The 22,986-nt window shown below is 39.1% G+C and overlaps 1 protein-coding gene across 1 annotated transcript in view; it reads right to left on the bottom strand.

Annotated features, from left to right (window-relative positions):
* The window catches only part of DCDC2 (doublecortin domain containing 2), a 182,046-nt gene that overhangs the window by 153,360 nt on the left and 5,700 nt on the right, over positions 1-22,986 (bottom strand). The gene's annotated exons all lie outside the window — the stretch shown is intronic.

A 22,986-nucleotide genomic window follows, 5' to 3' on the forward strand; every position in this document is an offset into this window, starting at 1 on the left:
TGAAGGAGCCTCTACTAACCTCCTCATGAACTTTTCCATTATGCCCTCATTATAATACTAACATCTCTTCCAGAGGTGAAGATTTACCACCATTTTTGAACATACAATGTATGTACAGGCATGTTTTAAAACGCAAGTGAACAGGAATGTCCCCACCTATACATGTGATGACGAAGCTCACCTTGATGTTTACACATGATTTCCCTGAATAAAGACGGATCCAATCTTTTGTTTGGGGACATACCACTTTGAGGAAATGACCCTCCTGCTACCTCCCCCTACGCCGCCCCCCCCCCCCCAGGGTATCCTTGTCTGCTGGCATGCAATAAAGTACGTTCCTTATCATAAAATCTTCTTAAAGTTGTCTTTTTGGCTGGAAACTACTGAGTAATTGGACCCAGTTCAGTATGGTAACAATATCCTGAGGACACCACCAGAGAGTCCTAGTACCCTCATCTCCACAGGTTGTTGCACAAAGAATGAATGAAAAGTTTCAGTTATATTATCACCATGTTCTAGACCAGAAGTTTTCAACAAATGTGTTCCACAAAATGTTCTGTAATTCCAAGGTACATTTAGCAGTCAGAATGGAAGAATTTCTGTTCTGCTCAACTGAGGTAATTGGAGAAGCATATGTATTTATGCATAATTTGTAATTTTGTTAGCTAACACACCTACACAAAACTTATAATGCTCCCTGTTGATGGAGAAGAAAAAGGATATGGATAATCAAAGTGCTAGCTATTCCAAACATCATTCAAAATTAAAATTCATTAAATCAGCTTTTTTTCATTTTGCCAATATATTTACAATCTTGAATCAAGCTAATGCTAAAATTAGTCTTCAATTGTAGAACATATCAACCAACAAAACGACATCCTCTCATAGCTCCCAGGACAGTAAACAAAAAATACAAATTTTAAAGTTCTCTATAAATAATCCTTAAAATTGAAATTTGCACAAATATTATTAAGAGCTGACTGACATATTTTAGCTATAAGGAATAGAAAAGAAACCAAAGTTTATCTAGCAGAAGAAAAAATATCCCACCATCATTCATATGAATAAAAACCAAGAATAGAAAAAAACAAGACTGCCTGAAGAACCTTCACCTACATCCTCATTTAACCCATGCCATACAGCGTTATGTTAATAGTATTTGTTGACTGCTGTCTCCCCAGAGATACGGTTCCCTATGTGTATCAAGGGATTCTTTTTATAATATCATCACCCCTCCAGTGTAGCCTGGGACCTGGCACATTGCAAGCAACCAAAGCAAACATCTATGGAGTCCTCCCTATGACCATGAACAGGTCAGTCAGGGCTCCTGGACTCTCAGAGCTGACAATTAACTGGACAGTGTGTGTGTGATGAGTTGAGTTGAATAGAATAAAATTACAAGAAAACCTACATTAAGACAGGTATTGTCATAACCAATTCACAGTCAAGGAAACTGAGTCCATAAAGCAACACAACCCAGCATTTTGTATTAATGTCTATGGCAGGGGTGGGCAACCTTTTTGTGAGTGCGTGCCAAAACCAGCAAAATCTCTGACTCAAAATTCTTCTCTGTGCCAACCCTAATTTTTTGAGAACATGTTACGCCTACTTGATATCTCTTAAGGTGTACATATGTGAAGAACCTTGAAGAAATAATAAAATTCATTTGAGCGACAAAAACACAGTATATGATGATGAAAAATACATTTATTTTTTAATGTATACATGTACACTGATAGTCCGACAGAAAACTTTATGACTCCGTTTGATATTATCAGTGGGATTTTTGCTGCTGCATCACTGATGACAGAGATTTTACATCAGGTTTATATTTCGTGACCTTCAGAGATATGCACGAGCTACTACTTTCATCCGTCAGGCTACTCCTATTACGAGACTTAACAAAATTCATCACTGAGAACAAAGATCCACAAGTGTATGTGGATGAAAACATAGAGAATAACGCTGTTGCAAAGTTTTTTAAACAGAAAAATTTTTCTGGAATGGCATTCCAAGTCCTCAATAGTTCGTTTTCGACACTATTGAAATTGCTCTTCCCCTCTCTCGTCAATCCATGTCTATGGTCTTTAAGATAACTTGTTATGGCCCTGACCAGTTTGGCTCAGTGGATAGAGCGTTGGCCTGTGGACTGAAGGGTTCCAGGTTCGATTCCAGGCAAGGGCATGTACCTTGGTTGCGGGCACAACCCCCCAGTGGGGAGTGTGCAGGAGGCAGCTGATCAATGCTTCTCTCTCATCGATGTTTCTAACTCTCTATCCCTCTCCCTTCCTCTCTGTAAAAAACCAATAAAATATATTTTTTTAAAAAAGATAACTTGTTATGTAAAATTATTTATCTAAGATGCACCTACACTGAATTTATCTGAAAAATAAAAAAGTCGATATTAAGAAAAAAATTGTAAATGGAAGATTATAAGAGGGTTTCACGTGCCAGCAAAAGTTACTGGCGTGCCATGTTTGGCACGCTTGCCAGGGGTTGCCCACCCCTGGTCTATGGTGACCTTCTTTGTTAAACTGCTTACTTCAAAGTAATCTCTTCAAATATCTTAAGGGTCTATAGGAACTGGCAGTATTTGATATGTCTGAATTTCATATACTAGTATATAATTAGTTTTCACTGTAGCAATTCACTTTTTTAATGTATATATATATTTTTTTAAATTTTGTTTTATTGCTTAAAGTATTACAAAGAGTATTATATATGTCTCCTTTTTTTTTCTCCCCTTGACCTTCCCCTGGCCTCCCATATCTCTGCAATTCACTTTTAATCACTCTATTAACACTATAAACTAATGATGAAGATATAGGATGTTACTAATAAGCAAAATAAATATTCTTTAAGTAAAAGCATTTTTAAAAGACTAATCAATGTGCCAATTAGTCTTTCCCCTTGTATTTATTAGTTTCTGCTTAATATATATTTTGCTTCATTTACACTTTAATGTCCAACATTTGTTACTCCCCAATAGATGGCTAAAATGGCAAGCACAATAAAATGAGATCTAGATTAATGTTCTTCCATTTTCAAGGAAAATGGTTCTAGTTTCACTACTTTCTGATGAAGCACACAGTACCTGAAAAATGAACAAGAAGAGTCCGTGTGTCACAGCTATCTATAAATGTTATTTGTTCAAGAACCAAAAGAAGAATACTTTCTCCAAGAGCAAACATCTCCTCCATATACACAGAAACTTGATAAGCTCTCCTGCTCAGGTAACAAAGTAATGCTTAATCGCCAGTCTATTGGCAATGACTTGTCAACAACTGAAGATTTCAAAGTGGATTCTCCTGTGTAGATTTACCTTTAGGAGTCCTTAGATCTCCAGGTAATAAAGAGTTTAGATTTCTGTAAAATATGCTAAAAGGGGTATTTGAACTGGGTGTGCTTTGGACACCTGACTATGCCTGCAATGCTTAGGAATTCCACTAACAAAGGCCACAACTGACATAAATATCTTTGGGGAGAGGGAGAATAGTTGAGAATCACTACTTTGGTGACTTGTTAAAGCCCAAGTGCATTTCTGTCAAGTTTGTGGCCCATGGCCTATCATATCCCAGAGGTCTGTTGCCCAAACTAGTGGCCAGCACGCCTATGAAATGTTATGCCTCTGTGCCCTTGCTCCTGGCCTTCTCACCTCATCCTCAGTAAATTTAGTGAACTACTGATTTTCCAAGACCCAGCTCCTCTCTGGAGAGTCCTTTCCAGATCCCCTTGGCAGGTAATACTAACTGCATTCCCCTTGGGATGCTCATCCACACTGGGCTTAAACACTCTGGTACATGTTCACATTGCACTACTGTTGTTTGTGTGCACATCTGTCATTCTGTTTGGACAACAAGCTGATGCCTGGAAAGTAGGAGCCACATATTTCTCATTTTTCACCCCAATCACCCAGTTCAGTATCTGACACACAGTAGATATTCATTTAGTATTTCTTGATGACTAGAGTGTCAAGACAGATATAAGTTTTTTTCCAGTTTCCAATGAGAAAACTGTACTTTAGGTCCCAAAATTAGGATTAAAACTCAGGCCTGTTTGGTTCCAAAATCCATGTTCTTTCCACTCTGCCATACCATTTCAATGAAACAACACCAAACTGAAGCATTCAAATAATAATATTCCCTACTGATGGAAACATATAAATCAAGGTTTGGAAAGATCATTCAGGCTAAATAAGCTGAGTTACCCAGAATGTATATACTTGTGTAGTAAGCAGAGAGACATATGCAAAATAATAAATAACACAATTAAAGGAGAAAGTTTACTCTCATTCACTTTGCACATAAGATAGACTTCTTGGGAAGCCTTTATCAAGTTTGTTTGTTTGTTTATTTGCCTGAGCATAAAGTATCATATTAAAAAGAAAAACAAGTTCAATTAAATCTTTTACCGACTTGTATGTTTATTGAAGGATTAGTTGGAAAAAATACCACTGAATTTCAACTCCTTATTTTTATCCTGCAATCCCAAAATTATACAGGAGAGGTAAGGAAGAATGGTGATAACTCAGAACTAAGAATTACTATGGAGACAGACAACTGGGGCAAAACTTAACATTAGCCATCTAATGTTCCAAACAGAGTGGGGAGCTAGAGAGGGATTGCTTCTATCACCCCAAAATTGGAATCAACCTATTTCCATGATTAACCTATGTTTTACAACAAGAGGCCTAGCTTACTTTGTGCCTTAATTGCATTCAATACAAATAATTTAAGGGATCTATGAGCTGACACAAAATCAGTCCCACGTGAAACACTGTCTTCCCTGAACTATTTTCTATTCCATCAACATTGCATTTACCTGGTATAATGAAGAAACATATGAATATAGTGGGGAAAGGGGCTTATGTGTGCTCAAGTTCCCATGCTATTCCTTTCCATTTAATTACAGTACTTACATAATATGAAATACTAAAAGATAAAAAGCATATTTATTTATGAAATCCAGTCTCTCTCACTTTCTTAGATATGGAGACGGGGGAAAACAGCTACTTAAACCTTTAAACGTAAAAGAATGATACTTCATGCAGTGTTCCTTCCCACTGAAATCTTCCGTGACACATTCCCAGGGACTGTGTAATTATTTTCTTTAAAGTTCCACTAAACATGCTTCAGAATTACTGTACCCTAATTAGCAATAACCATAAACTAGCAGCCAATTTTGTTTGCAAGGGCTATCTAGTCAATTCCTGGCTGATCCCTCCTGGTATTACTTTCATTATGAGCACTCAGAAGAATAACTGTTTGGATGGCTTGTTGTTGCAATTAGGTTTCTAGGTTACCAACTACCAAACAACCCTGAGCTGAAAGTAACTTCCAGACATACTATTCTGAAGACTCTAAAACCTGACATAGGCATCAAGAGATAAACGGCAATCTTCACACCCAGGGGGAGCAGAATAATCAAAGGAAAGGGTCACCCTGTGTAAACAGTATTGGTTGGGCAACCTCGCACTGAAAAGTCATTCTGTCTGGCTTCACAAGAGGAGGAATTTGGCCTCCTAACCTATCTGAGAACTTGGCCTTTTAAAACGGACCACCACGAACACTTAAGAATTTTTATCATGTAAATTTGCTTTGCTAATGTGGAAAGCAGGCTACCTTCTTAATGCTATGCTAGTCCATCTCTTTCTTGATTACTGTGGGCAGATGGGATCCCACAGCTCAAAAGGGATGGAGGGGATTTGGAAGGAAAGAGTGGAGAGCCACAGCCACTGTGGGGCGGGAAGTAGGATCCACAAGGAATAAGGTTTTAAATGGACACTATTCATTCTGTATAAGAGAAGGCTAGGCTGTGGTTTAATACATCTGTTTCCACCCTGTGACAAACCCTTCTGTAGCACAGAGGTGCCCAGTTGTGTTCCCAAAAGACCTAAATTACAGTTTTAGAAACTAGGAATTTTCATTATTAAAGTGAGTTACAGTGAAAACCACTGGACTATTCTCTCTACTCTGCCAATACAATATTTGGGGAGAAAAGCAATTCTGAAATAAAAGGCAAAAATCGGATGCCCATTCTTTGTCCTTTCTAGTTTGATAAAGATACATATATCAGCTTGCCTTCTTGTGTGCCTGGCTCTTCTTTCTTTTACTCAAACAGCTACTGTGGTCTCACCTGCTCTATAAAATCTTTCATATATAACTAAAGACGGGAAGAGAATTCCCTCTGGTGACATGTAATTCCCACAGCTTTCCCTTTACACATAGCCTTACAATGCGCATCACGCCACTGCTTCTACACAATGTCAATAAGTCGATCAAGTCCTAGTCCAGTGTTTTAATTGGCCTTATACTTTTATCAGCACTTCCTACCTGTCTTACATCACAAATTCCAAAATAACTGCCACTCTCTTCTTGATAAGCAACCTAGCACAGTGTCGTAAGGACTTTGGAACATCACAAGAAAGAAGCAGACATGCCCTCATACAGTGCAAATGACTTGACATAAACAGCTTTATCTTATAATTCCATGTGAAGTTTTTATTAATTTAGTTACGTAACAATTGACAGGTATTTGCTTCTGAAGAAGAAAATGTACTTCAGATCAATTAGGAAAGAATCCTTATGTGCTTTAAAGAACAAATGAAACTGACACATTCTTGTTTGCAATCAACTATTCAACCCCACAAAGGTATATTCAGCTGTCACAAGTGCTACAAGCAGAAAGGCTCAGTGCCTACCAAGGGGAGTGTGATCCAGTTGGAAAGATCCAGCAGAGAGGGCTTCCCTGAGGAAATGACACTTGAGCTGGGTTAAGTATGAGCTAATGAGAAAAAGGAAGGAATGGGGGGAAATATTCCAAACTGAGAGAACAGAAATGCACAAAGACCTTGAGGTAAGAGGTGCGCTGGATACACTATGGACAGAAGGAAGGCTGGTAGTCATGGAACGTCACTTCCATTGCATTTTATTCTTCCAGGTGGTCCAAAATTCAATCCAGGTTCATGGGAAGGAAAAATAGACTCTACCTCTTGAAAGGGAATGTCATGTGAAAATGGAGCAAAAGGAGGATTAGAAGAATGGATCTTGAAGAATATGAAGATCCAGGAACACATAGGACAGTATCTTTCAAATTTATTTTGTCTATATTTATGTTTATATTTATACTAGAGGCCCGATGCATGAAATTTGTGCAAGGGCCTTGGCTCCGGCCTCGCCTGCTGCCACCGGCTGCGGCCAAGGGGCCTCTGCCGTCTCTGCCTCGGCCCCCACCCGCTGCGGCTTTGTCTGGAAGGAAGGATGTCCAGGGGGATGTCCAGTTGAATGAGCATATTACACTTTTATTATTATAGATTTATCACAACTAAATTGATTTTCAATGTACTAAAGGGTCATGGCCTGAAGTTTGAGAAACATTGATGTAAGGTCTTATAGGTTAAGGTATTTATCTCTACAGAAATCACTGAAGAATTTTAATTTTTGTTTCCACAAATAGAAAACAGTATGCAGAAGAGGAAGAATGGGTACTAGAGAATAGGTGGGAGACTGTTGAGGTGAATCAGGCATATGAAAATAGATTGAATTATGATGGTAGTAGTGGTAGAGGTAGAAAGAAATGGATGAATTTCAGATACTCAGGAGTTATACCTGATGGGAGTGATTAATTACACACTGAAGATGAGGGAGGTTTTTACTCTCAAAACTGGATGGACAGCAGTAACCTTCTGTGGAAGAGACACAGGACAGAAACCAAGCATGGAGCAGCTCTTGCAAACAAAACTGCCTTCTTGCTTATGGTCACTGCTCATTGGGGAAGTCTGAACCATGTTTAGTGGAATTTTTTAAAAAATAATTCCACAGTCCCTGGTAATGTATTCACTTACATCTTTACTTGAAACTAACATTGGATGAGGTATCATTCTTTTATCACCATGGGTGTAATTACTAGAGATTCTGGACATAATATACTCTCTTGAGCCACTAAGAAAAGCTGTAAATTTTTGCTTAGCTAGTTGATTAAAACTGGGACTTAGTGATGACCCTCATGAAACAAAGTAGAGCAATTTGGCAAATTATGGTCCATAAGCCAATTTCTGCCTGTGTTCTCTTTTCCAATAAGGTTTTATGGGAACACAGCTATACCCATTCATTCACAAATTATCAATAGCTGCTTTCATTCTATAACAACAGAGTTAAGCAATTACAACTGTCACTACATGGCCTGTGAAGCCTACAATATTTACTGTCTGGTCCTTTAGAAGTTAGTTGACAGCTGACTCAGAGGAAGGGATCCAAAGATTTGAGATAGAAATTGGAGCCTATTTTTTTATGATTGTTCTACCCACTAATTTCCTCTCGATGGAACTCAAGTAAGGATCCCAAACACATTCCATTTCATGAGGCCCTGAGAAACACATTGGTGAGGAATGCTATTTCAACAACACTAAAAGTGTTCTAGCATTTTCTCTCTAGACCAGGCATGTTTATGGAAGATGCTGCATTTGAAATGGGTTCTCTGGTTTCGATGAGGTATCAGGATTCTGGGGTGGCAGAAGAAGAGGCAGTACTTATTCCCTCAAAATAAAGCAGGCACAGTAACCATAGGAGGCAGCAGTCAATGTGGTAACCACAATGAACTTATCTGCGAGGACCTATGATGTTGACTAAATGATCATGGTATTTCTAAGATTAAAAGAACTGTACAACCCACTACTTGATTTTTATAACAAAAATATCCAGATTTTGTAAAAAGAGGCTGGGCTTAAACTACCAGTTTGTACCAGGAGGACTGGTTGAAGAATCCTACAATGTCACAAATAAACAAATAAATACTTTTGAGTATTGCTCAAAATATTTTCAATGAGACCTGCAAATATTCACCAGAGAAAAATGTGCCCTGGGGGAGTGAAATACTCAGCCCACTGAGGAATGAATAGACATTGGCTCAGAGATACAAAATCTCACCTAGAATGTTGCTTCCATGCATAGGTATATATTTCTTAGACAGAAACTCTTGTACCTGTGAACTGAGATATGTACAAAATATTCACAGTAGTAATACAGAAAAAGAAAGGGGAAGAAATGATTAGAAAAAAATCCAAACGTCATCAATTGAAGAATGAATGGTGTTATATGCATAAAGTGGAATACAGCCCTGCAAGGAGAAGGAAGAAGCACAGCTCCCCACAACATGGGCGAATATTACAAAATATAATGTTGTGTAAGCAACAACAACAAAAAATGTTGTAAAAGAATACATAGAATGTGATTACATTTACATAAATTTACAAACCCAGCTGCATACCGTTTAGGGTTTGGAATAAAAGTATAAAGAAAGGCAAAGGGATAAATATAAAATTCAAGATTGTGTTTAGATGTTGGGAAGAAGAAGGAAATGAGACTGAGAGACACAAGGAACTCTAACTGTATTTGTTCTGTTCTATTTCTGAAGCTGAATTAATTTTATTGTTCTAAAAACTGTAGGTATAGTTTTTCTTTTGTATGTCATATAGAATCATAGGTTTTTTTTTAAATAATAAAGTTATGGAAGACATCAGGAATCCTATGAGTTCAGATACCTCCAGAATAAATACATGGGCCACCCCACCCACCAGTTAAGAATCCTAAACAGATGTACTACTTAAAGGTAAAAAGGAAAGATGAAAACATAGTAGAAAAGAAAGTCATGAGTACAATCTCCAGTCTCATGATTCTTAATTTCTTTCTTGTAGTGTCATGTAAATATCCTTTTTTCCCTCTCCCTATACTCCACTGACTTATATAGGTAATAATAGTTACATTTACAATTTAGCATTCAGGTTGCAAAATATTGAGATGAACTAGAAGAACTAGGAAACAAACGTCTATCAGAGATCCTGACTTGGAGCAGGATGCAGTAACTAAGGAGAATGTGAGTAACCTCCTTTAGAAGAAGAGGACAGGTAGTTTTCAGAGGTCTGAGAAACATCAGCATTGATTTGGCAGAAAGAAAATATATGCTAATGTTGGACCATCAAGGAAGGAGAGTACATATTAGTCATATGTTGGCTTTCTAGCATCTGCTAGAATAGAGTTCCCACCGTAAGAAACTTGGAGGGAAGCAGATCCCACCATCACCCACAGAAGGTAAAAAGGTTGACGTTTACCTTATTAGCCCTAAGGCAGTTAAGCCTTCAAAACATGACTGTTGGTTGGCCCAATCGTCCACCTCAGAGCTTTTACGCCAGTACTAGTAATGCAACAAAGCAGAGAAGGTAAAAGTTGTGCCCTTGATAGCAACGAAGTCCAATTTTTACAGGTACTGCCTACAGCATCCACTGTGAAAAGTTGGGGCAGTGATCTAAGAAACTGAATGTCTCCATTGTTTGATGTTGGTGGCAGTACTGTCCTTAACAACAAAATGTGTTCGGGGTTCTGGCTCATTCGTTGAGCTGAGTTCTCCTCCTCCATCAGAGGGTATAAAGGATATCTAACATATTTTCAAAAATCTCTTTTCTGCTAAAATAAGACACAGACATTTTCTTTTGATTACTGAAAATATACTGGCTAATTCACATGTATATTTTTTAATCTGTCTATATCTCGGTCTTTGTGAAATTATGTAAATCCTCGATATTTAAAGAAAAACTCCAAGATTCAGTCACACATGGAAGTTTATTGCATGCTATTTATTTACTAGTATATTTCCTCATTTATATAATAATAATCACAGCCATTTATCAAAGTGCTACTCTATGGTCACTCCAGTCAGAAGGAGTACTAAGTACCACCTAGCATCACAGAGGGTTTTGTAGTTGAACAAGCACTTACATGTACATTTTATCCTTTGATCAAAGGCTGTAAAAGCTAACAATATGGTGTTTTATTCCACTTACAGCTACTCAAATCACATGACTCTTATGAGCATCAGCAGCAGCGTAGCATAATTTCCATTTACTGAGTTCTAACTATATGTCGGGCATAAGGCTAGCGGCTTAGTAGATGTCTCAGTATTTCTAATCTTCACAACAATTATTTAAAGAAAATATTATTATTTCCATATTTGAGATGAAGAAAGTGAGACTCATAGAGGTCAAGTGACTTATTCCTTGAGATCTTGGTGAAAAAATTCAGTTTGTCTCCAACACATGATGCCTTTCCTATTCCCTTCCTCCAATTCTGCAAGTTGCTTTGCTTGTCTGGTAACTTGCTATATGTTACTCAAAACCTCTGGTCAGAATAATTAAAGAAACCAAATGGTCCTCTGAGAGTAAACATGATAAAAATAAACAAAAAATCATTCATGATTCTTGGCTCAATATCTCTTTCTCTAATCTCTTCACACTCTATAGTAAATTTCCATGTAAAAATATTTTTGGTTTCCTGTGGGAGCCCTTTTATAAGCAGACATGCCAAAGCCATTATAAGTGCTGTATTGGAAACATTCAGTATAAATATCCCATCCTACAGGGAATAGTAGCAAAGGTAAAAACAATGTAGTAAATTGAGAATAATACAACTAAAAAATTCTCTACGCAAGATTTTTTGATTAATGATGACTTGTTAACAAAGGAAATTAGAAAACTGTGACCCTTTTTTGGGTTCAGTATATATATATATTCTCCTTCCTATCATCATTAAATTAAAGTATAATAAATAAGTCCCTTCACCTCCACATGCCCATTCAAGAACAAGAAAATACTCAATGATCAACTTTATTTAATTCTTTAAACATTAACACACATATGTTAACACACAGTCTGTCTGGACTATGAGCTCTGCAGGACCATGTCTTAAGTCACCAACTTCCTCCTCCATAAAATGGGAATAATAACCATCCCTACTTCATAAGGTTGCTGTGAGGATTAAATTAGATAATCTTTGTAAAGTGTCTAAAACCCTACCAAGCACACAGTACAGAAACACACACACTTACGATGAGTTCTGGTTTTGTACATCTTCCAACATTTGGATTGGCTTGATGTTCAGTTAACACTTCAAAGTATCGGAAAGATCCTCTTGACATCAAATTTGATACACAAGACTCCACTAACTTGATATGACTGTCACTGTTATCAAAAAACAACTTTCCCCCTGTCTCATCTATCTAGTGTCTCAGGCCAGAAATCCAAGAATCACCCAACTGCTCACTCATCACTCACATCCAGCCAAGCACTAAGTCCTGTCTCTCAAACCTGATCCTTCTACCACCTCCACAGCCTCTCCCATCAGGAGTACCACATTAACCTCCATTAATGGTCTCCTAGCCTCCAACCTTGCTGTGGCAGCAAGAGTGATCACATCAATCCATTGCTGAAAGTTCTTAAATAATTTTCAATTGGTTTGCAGAAAAAAGGCAAAACTCTTTTTTAAAACCCTTTATGGCTTGGTCCCTTTCTATTTTCCAAGTCTCATCTCTTGCATATCTCTACCACACTCTTCCATCCCAACACCTTCCCATGCTCAGCCAAACAGAACTCAGTGTACATTTTTTTAATGTGCCATCTGCTCGCTCATCTGCAGACATTCACACATGCTGTTCCCTTTGCCTGAGACACAATCCCCGCCCTCCCACCCCGTCGTCCCATTGCCCTGGCTGGCATCTACTCATCCCCTCTAAGCATTAACTTAAACATTCGTTCTTCCAGGAAGCTTGTGAGGGCTCCCCTGATTTATGGTAGTGCCCCCTAGCACCCCGTGCCTCTGTACTCTCCGATACAGCACGCTTCTCCAACAGACAGCAAGCTTCATTAAGGCTGTGACTTTGTCTGACTTCCTCGCCACTATAAATTCAATTAGCATGATGCCTGGAATATAAATAAGTACTTAAAATATTTTTTAATGAAAGAATTTGTGATATTATTTTTTTACTACCAAAGGAACTGTAAATATGTGATTAGTGTCATTCCCTTGAGCTTCAAACACATGCAAGGGAGCCTAAAATAATAGCAGTGGCATAAAGCAATCCATCACCAGATTCCCCTTCCCAAGATACTGCAGAATCATCTTCTATAATCCATTAGAATCACTGGAAGGCAGCCATTATGATTTTATAATTCAGACTTATCAGATGGTGTCTGGGGCACATAGCTAAACTAACATTGCTGCAGATTAAAATGCAGAAGTCTAACCAAGATTGTCTTTCTATGAATGAATATATTTTAATAGGCATCGGACAGATCCTCTTGACATCAAATTTGATGCACAGGACTCCACTAACTTGATCTATAATAATAAAAGCATAATATGCTAATTAGACCAGACAGCTGAATGACCTTCCGGACATCCTTCTGGATGACCTTCTGGACGAAGCTGGGGCTGCGAGGGCTGAGCCCCTTGCACGAATTTTATGCATTGGGCCTCTAGTATTATAATAAATAACAAAGGGAACTCAATCCCTAAAAAGATTGAGAATTACAATTTGAATACAGATAAATACTATAAGCAATGAATTTGGGAAGTGGGAAAGGGGACGAGTTTAGAAATAAATACGAGTCATTAAGTAAAACTGCTGAAAATTCCCAGCAACAAATTCCATTGCCTACATTTCATTACATATGCACATGGTTGTGTTCAGATTGACAAATAGGTGAGAACAGCCAGACAAAGTTAATCAATATCATTGATTAAATATTTGAAACAAAGAATAACATAAGAGACTAGCAATCTGATTAGGAGAAATGCCAGCTGGGAGAAAGGTAATTTAATCCAATTTTCATATACCACCTGACTAAATTAAATATCAGCCAATTGAGCATTCATGAGAAACAAGCTATACATTTGAAAAAACCATACTAAAATAATGTCTTTGCTATAGTAAAATATATATGTGTAATTTTAAAACTGATATTTCAGATTATTTTTTAAATCTAGTTTTTGAAAACCAGCTGTGGAAAACCCCATACTAGCTAATGCAAAATTGGTAATACTGGAATATGTATTATCTGCTCACTTCTAGGAAAACAGGCTGTGAATGAGGAGTTTTATCAATTAGCATAAAATTTACAACATGCAACTTGGGTGATATTAGATGACTTGTTTTATAACAATTTCTATACATTAAGTTATATCATTTGAAATAGCAAAGATGGCCATGGAGGTCCATAAATATTTGAAACTCAAAAAAAATACTTACTGCCAGGAAGTGAGAAAGCACAGATACACACACAAAGCAGCATAGACTGCCTTTAGAAATTTCCTAGAGAGAAATGTTCCAGTTAAACATTAGACATTGCAAATATAACAAGTCAATCTAGTTTTCTCTTTCCCACAATCCCCTTACCACTCAGTTTTGCCCCCAGCTAACAGATGGGCTGAAATCAACCTTATTTCAACAAACCAAACATCCAAACTATGTAATCATGGGTGACATCTGAGCTGGATCTGGCTGGCTGCTTAAAAAGGAGTCTTTCACAATGACAAATGGGAATTTTCATTGTTGACCAAGCTAAACACTGAGGCACACCACCTTCATCCTTCATGATGAAATCAGCCAAAGGCAAATAAATAGCCCTGGCTTTAACAAATGCCTCCATCCAGCCATTCCGAAGGACACTGAAATATGTATTATTTTGTACACAAAGATAAGACTATCCAATATGTTTTTGCAGTATGGTGATCAGTGAGAGCTAAACTACACCTACACTCTTGTGCATGCCTTAACCAACACCACCCCTGAAAGGACAACATTCTGTAGACTGTTGGGGGCTAGTCTGGGGCCAGGGGCTGAGTCCTGTGAGGTCTAAGCCTAGTCCTTGGTTTCATTAGCACAGTGTTCTCACAATGCTACTCCACCAGAAAAAAGCACAAGGATTTAATGCTGCTCTGTGCTACTCTGGATCTGTGAAACACAACACACAGAGAGATAATTTATTCTAAATTAGAGAGAGAAAAAATTTAAATTGCCTAAACTGGTCAGTTCCTATATTCTAGTGAAAAATCAATGTATTACCACAGATGAATCTAGGTACTTTTTTTCTTTTTTCTTTTAAAATATATTTTATTGGTTTTTTTACAGAGAGGAAGGGAGAGGGATAGAGAGCTAGAAACATTGATGAGAGAGAAACATGGATCAGCTGCCTCTTGCACGCCCCCTACTGGGGATGTGCCCGCAACCAAGGTACATGCCCTTGACTGGAATCGAACCTGGGACCCTTCAGTCCACAGGACAACGCTCTATCCACTGAGCCAAACCGGTTAGGGCTAGGTACTTGTTTCTTACTACTGATTCCTCTGAGTTTCACTTTTCTTATCCTATAATATATCCCTTTCTTGGATTTTCCCTTTCTGGATGTACCACATGTGGAAAAAAATTAAAACATCCCTTTGGATGGTTGCTACATCTGTGGAGGATGCTAAGTGACCTTCAGTTCTAAATACAGAATCCAGATTCCAGACCAGGAATATTCTCCAAACCCTTTATTCTCATGGTGTTGCTTCAATCAATCAAAGCGCACACACACACACACACACACACACACACACACACATTCTGGCTAGAAGTACCATCAAATCACAGCACTACATGCTTATTACTGACATTGAAACTTGAGGAATCAACATGGAAGGGACCAACATGGACTTCTGCCATTCACTCCCCCAGTTTTCTCTCACACACTGCTTCCTCCACGGAAGAGGGTTAACAACCTGGGTGGTGGTCCTTCTGGGCTCCCCAGGAAGGTTCTGGCAGCAAATCTAACTCACAAAACCTTATATTAGAGGGCATTTTGTAAGTTCAATCGATCTCCATTGATCTCCATCATCTTGGTATACAACTGAATTATGCAAGACAGAAAAATATATTTATAATTTATAATAGAAAGAAGATGTAACTCTTTTAATGAGTGTCTAGTAGTCTTCACCAGATTTTTTTTTAAAGAGGGGAGTTTCCTTTCAATCTGATCTAAACTCTTCAATCAACAGCACAGCTTAATTTTGTTTCTCCCTTTTTGGCACCAGCAGTGATGGAGAAGCGCTAGTCACCATATCCTTCATAAACACTGAAACCAATTATTAATTAGGTCCAAATAAATCATTTTCTTCCCTTGGGTTAACAATGTCTAGTATTGTTTTTCAATCACTTTATTCTTTTTCTTGTAGCTTTTCTATTTTTTTAATCCTCAGCTAAGGATATGTTTTTATTGATTTTACAATTTTATTGATTGAACCCCCAACCTAGGTATGTGATCTGACTGGAAATCAAACCTGCAACATTTTGGTGTATGGGACAATGCTCCAACCAACTGAACCACCTGGCCAGAGCTTATAGTTTTTCTTAAAAATTTTTTCAGAGTCCTTCTACAATTACCTTGTTAGAATGTCTGATTCACACGTGGTCAGTGTCTTTTTACATCTTTATGGCTGGAATCTAACCCACTGCCTGGCATTCTGTAGGCTCTTAATAAATACTCTTGATAAAATGTGAAATCATAGATAAGTAATGCGCAGTAAATGGTAGACCATACTTTGTCTTCCTTGGCTATACTTTGCTATGTATGTAGGCATGTTTTCCTGTTACTCTGACCCTGTCAAAATAATCATACTCCCATGATGAAGAATCCTTTGACTTGACCAGAAAACTCCATCAGCTCCCTCTGAGCTCCTTCAAACAATGATCCTAAAATGCAAACTGAAGAGGTGATTTTCTAGTAAGTAGGTGCACAAGTACCCATCAATCAGAAGCCTGGTGAGACGTGGCAGAACTTCAAATCATACTACACAGTCCTAACATTTCACCTTCTATGTTTCTGAATTTCATGCAGAATAGGAACAAGAAGTTCTTCTCTGCTACCGGAGTTGCCAAAGGGACCTTATATTAGTGGGGACTTAACTGAAATTTCTTACTCAGTATAGTTTGAAACTTCAATTAAGTAGCATTTTTAAGCATACACATTTAGCTGGCAATTTATTTTACTAGATACTTTTTCTATTTTTTTTTCTTAAAGGGTTGATAATTATTCACTAAATGCTTAATAAAGTTATGTCTATTTAGAACAGCTTATTACTATAAAAAATTATAATGCTCTAATTTGCATGCCTTCCAATTTCACAGACATTCAATTTCCTAAAATCATGTCTACTTGCCAAATAGAGAGGAGGCAAGATATTTGGAACAACTTCCATGATGCATGTTAATGGACAAACTAAAATCACCAAACTTTTAGTTTTTTATCAGTGCTAATTAGTGTTATCAATGGATACTTTTCATTAGATCAGTGTTTTCCAGGTTGATATAAGCACCTCTTTCTCACTCTTATTCAAACATTACACACACACACACACACACACACACACACACAGTACCGAGAAAAAGGTAAAACAAAAAAGCATGAAAGAAACTGCAGTATAGCCAGTTGTCTTTAACAGAAAACCTGTCTTCACTGAGCCTTGGCAAGGTCAGATTCACCTCAGAATCGCCATGACCATTGATGTGAACTGGCTCCTTAAAGAAATGATTCTTACTTAGCTGTTACATTAGAGGTGGGGGAAAGGTGCAAAATAAACAAGTGGAGAGGGGCTTCAATTATTACTGAAAGAACTCACAAAAGTGGGTTTTATCTCTTTGATTTTTCAATAAATTAGCAAACCTGACTAACATAATCTAGAAATCTTTTCCCAAGTTAAAGAAAAAAATACTTATGAGTTTAACTATTTAGTAGTTCCCCCTTTGAACCCAGAATTCCCAGGCTAAAGATTAGTGAGTTAAACCACACAGCCCCATACCTTTCTGCAATAAAGTTAATAATTAACACCCAATTTAATGTCTAGAATCCCATTCCCAACCAAAAGCCTTTAAGTAGCATATCTGATAGTATGTTTCATTAGAGATTATGCCTAATGATTAAACTGAAATGTGGAGTTTTAATAACGATATTCAAAACCTTACAGACATTCACTGGAGTAACCAAACAGAAGTAAACCCATGCTGACAAGGCAAAGTTTTGAGGTTTCAAAAAACTCTCCCTCTCTTTCCTCTTCTCCAAGGTATTCCTGCAGTATTCCAACCCACTAAGAAGAAACAATGTTCTCCATAAATGAAAATCTAAAGTGAGGGGGGAGTATTCGAAAGTATTCAATTGAAGGCTTCTCCAACAAGGAGGCTCCCCCTCCTTGAGAAGGCCTTCATTGGGGTCTTACTTCAGATTTCATTGTGTAGGTTCCTCTTCAAGGCAGCACTTCTCAAAACTATATACAGCACACTTATCTGTGGATGGATCACTTAGAATAAGGTGAGCATGACCTTCTGTTCTCTCTTCTTGCCTGGCATTGTGTCTATGACTGGCATATCCTATATAATAAAGATGTAATATACAAATTGACCCACACTCCATCACAAGATGGCTGTGCCCACAGCAGAGGCAGGGTTCCCATAACACAAGGTGGCTGTGCCCACAGCAGAGGCAGGGTTCACGTAAGGAGCCATAACGAGTGATCAGCAGGGACCTGAGGCTGTGTGGCACCAGGCTGGGGCGGGGCATCTAAGGATGTGCCGCCCCCCCCCAGCAGGGCTTGAAGGGGGACCTCAGGCTGTGTCCCCCAACCCCAGCACCAGGCCAGGTGACCTGAGGCTGTGCCCCCTGCCCAGCAGGGCTTGGCGAGGGTGGGGATGGCCTGGTCTGAATCTCACCCAATGGGGGTGGGGCCGGCCAGGTCTGGGTCTCATGTGATTTCGAGGCGCACACGGGTGGGTGGGGACTTGACTCTGGGTCCCACGGCACGCCCCAGACTCTGACAGGAGGATGATTTTCATATACATTTTACTAATTTTCTTTCATCTTTGACATTTCTATTATAGAGAAAGGGCAAATAGCAATATTAAAATATTTCCTCTAATTAATTCCCTTTTAATGTGCATGAATTTCGTGCACCAGGCCATTAGTTTAAATATAAATGTGAGGAAAGGGGTAAAAATTACCCCTTTCTGCTGACCCTGAGAAAAATTAACAAAATAAAATTGTTCTGTACTAGAAATCAATAGAAACTTTAGGTGGAGTGGCCAGGGGTTGGGGGGAACAGAGGAGAAGAAGAGAGAGGAGGGAAAGAAATAGACAAAAAGCTGAAGACTGAATTGACATATAAGACCAAGGTATTTTTAAGAATGAAAAAGTCTGATATTAAGTTTTGAGTTGTTGACACTTCTATACAACCTACAAAATCTACTCCATTTTGACAAACCACAGGTAAATTTCACCACACACAAACCTGTGTGAATAAAGTATTTGTGTGGACATCAATGGAAAGATTTTACCTCTGAGTTGGTGGGGTCTTAGACAGACAGAGCCTGTAGGGGAACAATTCAGTCCATAAACTCAGCTAATACTTTGGAAACAGAAGCTCGTGAGATGTGAGCATGAATGAGATAAGAATCCTTGCAGAAATTCACAGAAATCCCGGGGAAAATGTTAGACATTGCAAAGGCTAGGTAATGCAGGTTTAAGCTAATTTTATCCTGATCATAAGGAGATGGGCAACCATAGCTGTTAATTCAGGTTATAATTGGTTTAGGTGTTTATAACTCCAGGAAAATGGAACTACTTTTCCAGAAATTAGGTGATTATTACTCCTCAAAAATTAGTCCCATGATTCCCTGACACATTAATAGTAAAGTTCAAAAACTGTTTAGCCCTCAAAATATGACTTCTCAATCAAAGAAGTCTACTTTATACCAAGTTCTGCTACAAAGATCAATGTTGGAAGAGTTAAAATCGAAGTACAGCAGGCGAGGAAGACTAAAGAGTACAAGCTCCACGCAGTCAGGGCCACGTTGTCTGGTTCCCAAGGACAAGCCCAGTGCCTGGAATACAGCAGGTACACAATCAATCCTTGTTGCGTGAACAGCAGTCCTGTGATATAGCTCCAAATTATACTAACACAGCAATAAATGCATCACACAGAGGTTTAACTACAACTGATTTTATCCCTAAAACAAAATCTGAACAGGTAGTGGCCATGATAACTGTAGAGTTATTTGAGACACCCCACCCATATATGAACTACAGAATAATCAGGCATGCACGAGGCAAACAGGCATCTCCCTTAACTGTGTGATAAGAAACATTCAAAACTAGAGAATTAAAATGATCACCAGCCTATTCATGCTAGGTACTATCCAGAGTGAACAGACCTCTTGGAGACTTACAATCTACCTGGCAGCTCTGCTGCATATGTTAACACCTGATCGCCTCAAGACTACCAGGAACAGGAGCAAACCCGCCGTTCGCAGCCCACCAAAATCAGATTTGCTGCCTCACTACAGCAAGGGTGGCACTGGGGAAACCATCGGATGATGCTGAGAAGAGGGAGGCAGGGATCACCTTCAGTGAGGTTTGGGTTCTCATTGACGGGAGCTGTGGAGGGTAAGGGAAGCAGAGAGCAGTTCTGGACTGCTTTAGGTTTGAGGTGAGATTAGGAGAAATGGGGGCTAAGTAGGGGTTGTGATGAAGTGAGGGCAGTTCAGCACTTAAAGATCCCCAGTAAAATATGGTTACAGCAAAGCAGGTCTGGGAGTGTCAGCAGTAAGAAAGCAATAATCCCTTCAATAGGAGGCCCTCGAGGCCTTGTGCAGCTGTTGCCCGACTGTGGGAGAAGCACTGTTCTCTGCTAACTCTGCAGCTGGCTTGCTCGGTGTCTATCGTCCAAACTCGATGATGGCAAAACAGCCTTTGTCTCTTCCCTTCCAAGTCAAGTTTCACTCTTTTAGTCAGAGATAGGCTTCGACTCACTCACACATAAAAGTATTAAGTAATCCCCCTTAGTCAAGATGTAGAAAAAAACACTCTCAAAACTTTAAAAGAAACAGGCCCAAAATAAATTCAGTTATATTTAAAACCATTTCAAACTGGCTAACACACACCACCTATCGCATTTGTACCTTCTCAGTCCTCCGAGAATACCTCTAGCCCAGCATCTGTGCCCTGTAATAGTTGTCATACATCATGCAATCAGAGAATGAGAGGCAAAGAGAGGACTGGAAAGACGTACAGAAGGGATGAGCTACCAAGGTCAGAAGATGAGAAAAACAACTCTATGGTGTAGGGGAAGCAGGAAGATAGCTGTACAAAATGACTGAGGAGCAGAGATGAGCATGCAGGGGTCTCTGGGAGATCTCTCTATCTGAATGTTAGTAGAACCAAGCCAGGTGTGGAGAGAGGCAAGGGAAGTCTGCTCTGAGCACACACTGCTGTCTCCAGAGCCAGGACAAACCCCCACAGAGTCATCTCCCATTAGTCTTATTCCTGTCACCTTTTTCTTCTCCCTCTTTTTATCCATCTCTTCCTTTTCCTCCCACTGCCAGGCCTGTGGGCCAAATAAGCCCCTGTGCTTCTCCTGGGTTAGTGGAAGAAGCCCAGTGGAGTCCTGCCTTTCTCTGTATGCACCACTCTCCAGGAGGAAGAGGAAGAGCACTGACTGTACTGTCGGTGTGTCTTCAAAGATGATCTTCATGGGACAGAAACGCGAGGAAGGAACCACAAAAAGACCTTCACATGTCAAGGTGACATGCACATTCTAGTGACAGTGACCTGCAGTCAGCAAGTGGATAAACATCGTGTCTAAATTATTAACTAAACAGCAACCAGAATGCGGTATACACTTGGGGGAGAGTGCTCTGGGAGGGAAGGAATGCTGCCAACTCCCAGTCCTCACTGCTGCATTGCCTGCCACGTCTAAAACCTTGGCCACGGTGGCCGGGACCTGATGCCACATGTTGTACGATATCCTATCTAACTGTAAAGGCCTTTCTACAGTAACATGTTCTGGAAAGCATTAGAGTTACTGTGCTTTAAGCAGTTAGGATAACTGCATCATGTATACTGGTATGGTGGGTTTTATTATGCAGCCTGGCACTGAAAATTCAAACAGGACTAGATTACCTCAGATTTGAGAGAAATTCCCCCAATTTTGATAAGTACTTTTACTCACCTTCATACTGAAACATCTTGGAGTAAATACTGTTTGTGCTACTATTGCACTGAAACAACTCTAAACCCTCCAAATCTATAGCTTATGTCCTAAACCCACTTCAAAGGTGATTCTGTGAATCCTTCCCTGTGACTGGGAGTAGAATATGTTATCTTACTCCAAAGAATAGTGTTTATCTACAGTATTTAACAAGGTGTGTAATCTTTTCTCAGTAGACACAAACGTTGAAAAGAAATCACCATCTTAAACAATAATAATAATAATAATAAAACAGAATCTAAAACTTTTGTGGAAGTCCAGTGTTGACCAAGTCTGTTCTCAAATGTTGAATACAGATATCTTCTAACTTAAAAATTTACTGAATTCTAAAGTTGGAATATAAATAAGTTGAGGAAAAGAGAGAGGTATCTCTACACAGTAAGAATTACACACAACAAAGAATTACACACACAATAGTTAGGTTCTCAGAGCAGCCCACAAAAGCCTTTTTAATTTGTGCTCTATCCTAAAACAGCCATAATAATACCATAGAACCATGAGTTAAAGTAGTATCTCTATGAGAAAATGCATTCAGAGTTCCATTCTGAGATGCCAGGAACCCAAAACTCTCCCTTTTGGGCAATGAAAGTCAGGGGTCCCCTTGCTCAAGCAGGCTTTGGGAATATCCATGGTGTGGACTTTGGGGAGGAGAATCTCTGCATTGACCATCAAGACTGGGAATGCAAAGTGCCAAATGGACATACTGCTTGTCTAGCCTGGGAGGAAAGTCTGGGCAGACAACAGTGGGAGAGAGGGCCCCAGGGAGCAAGTGGGAGCATGGGGCTTGGGGCGGTGAGGGAAGGTGCTGAAGAGCATGAACAAGGAGTTTTTCACCACCTCTTCCCATTTCCCTTGCGTCCCCAAATTTCTTCTACTTCTTTGTTTTTCTCCCCTTTGGAAGGCTTTATGGGGAAGGACTGAGAAGAAAGGAAAGGCTACAGCAGTGCTGATGCAGTGAGAGAGAAGGAGGAGAGGGAATTACCAGGAAGAAATAAAGTGGAAGAGATACAGTCTTCTAGTTGGAGATAAGCAGTGGGTTTTTCACTGTGAGATGTCTGTTCATAAATCAGAAGCTTGTCTGTGTGGCTCA

The sequence above is a fragment of the Myotis lucifugus genome, unplaced genomic scaffold, assembly GCF_000147115.1.
Source record: "Myotis lucifugus unplaced genomic scaffold, Myoluc2.0 scaffold_220, whole genome shotgun sequence".
NCBI classification, from domain to species: Eukaryota; Metazoa; Chordata; class Mammalia; order Chiroptera; family Vespertilionidae; genus Myotis; species Myotis lucifugus.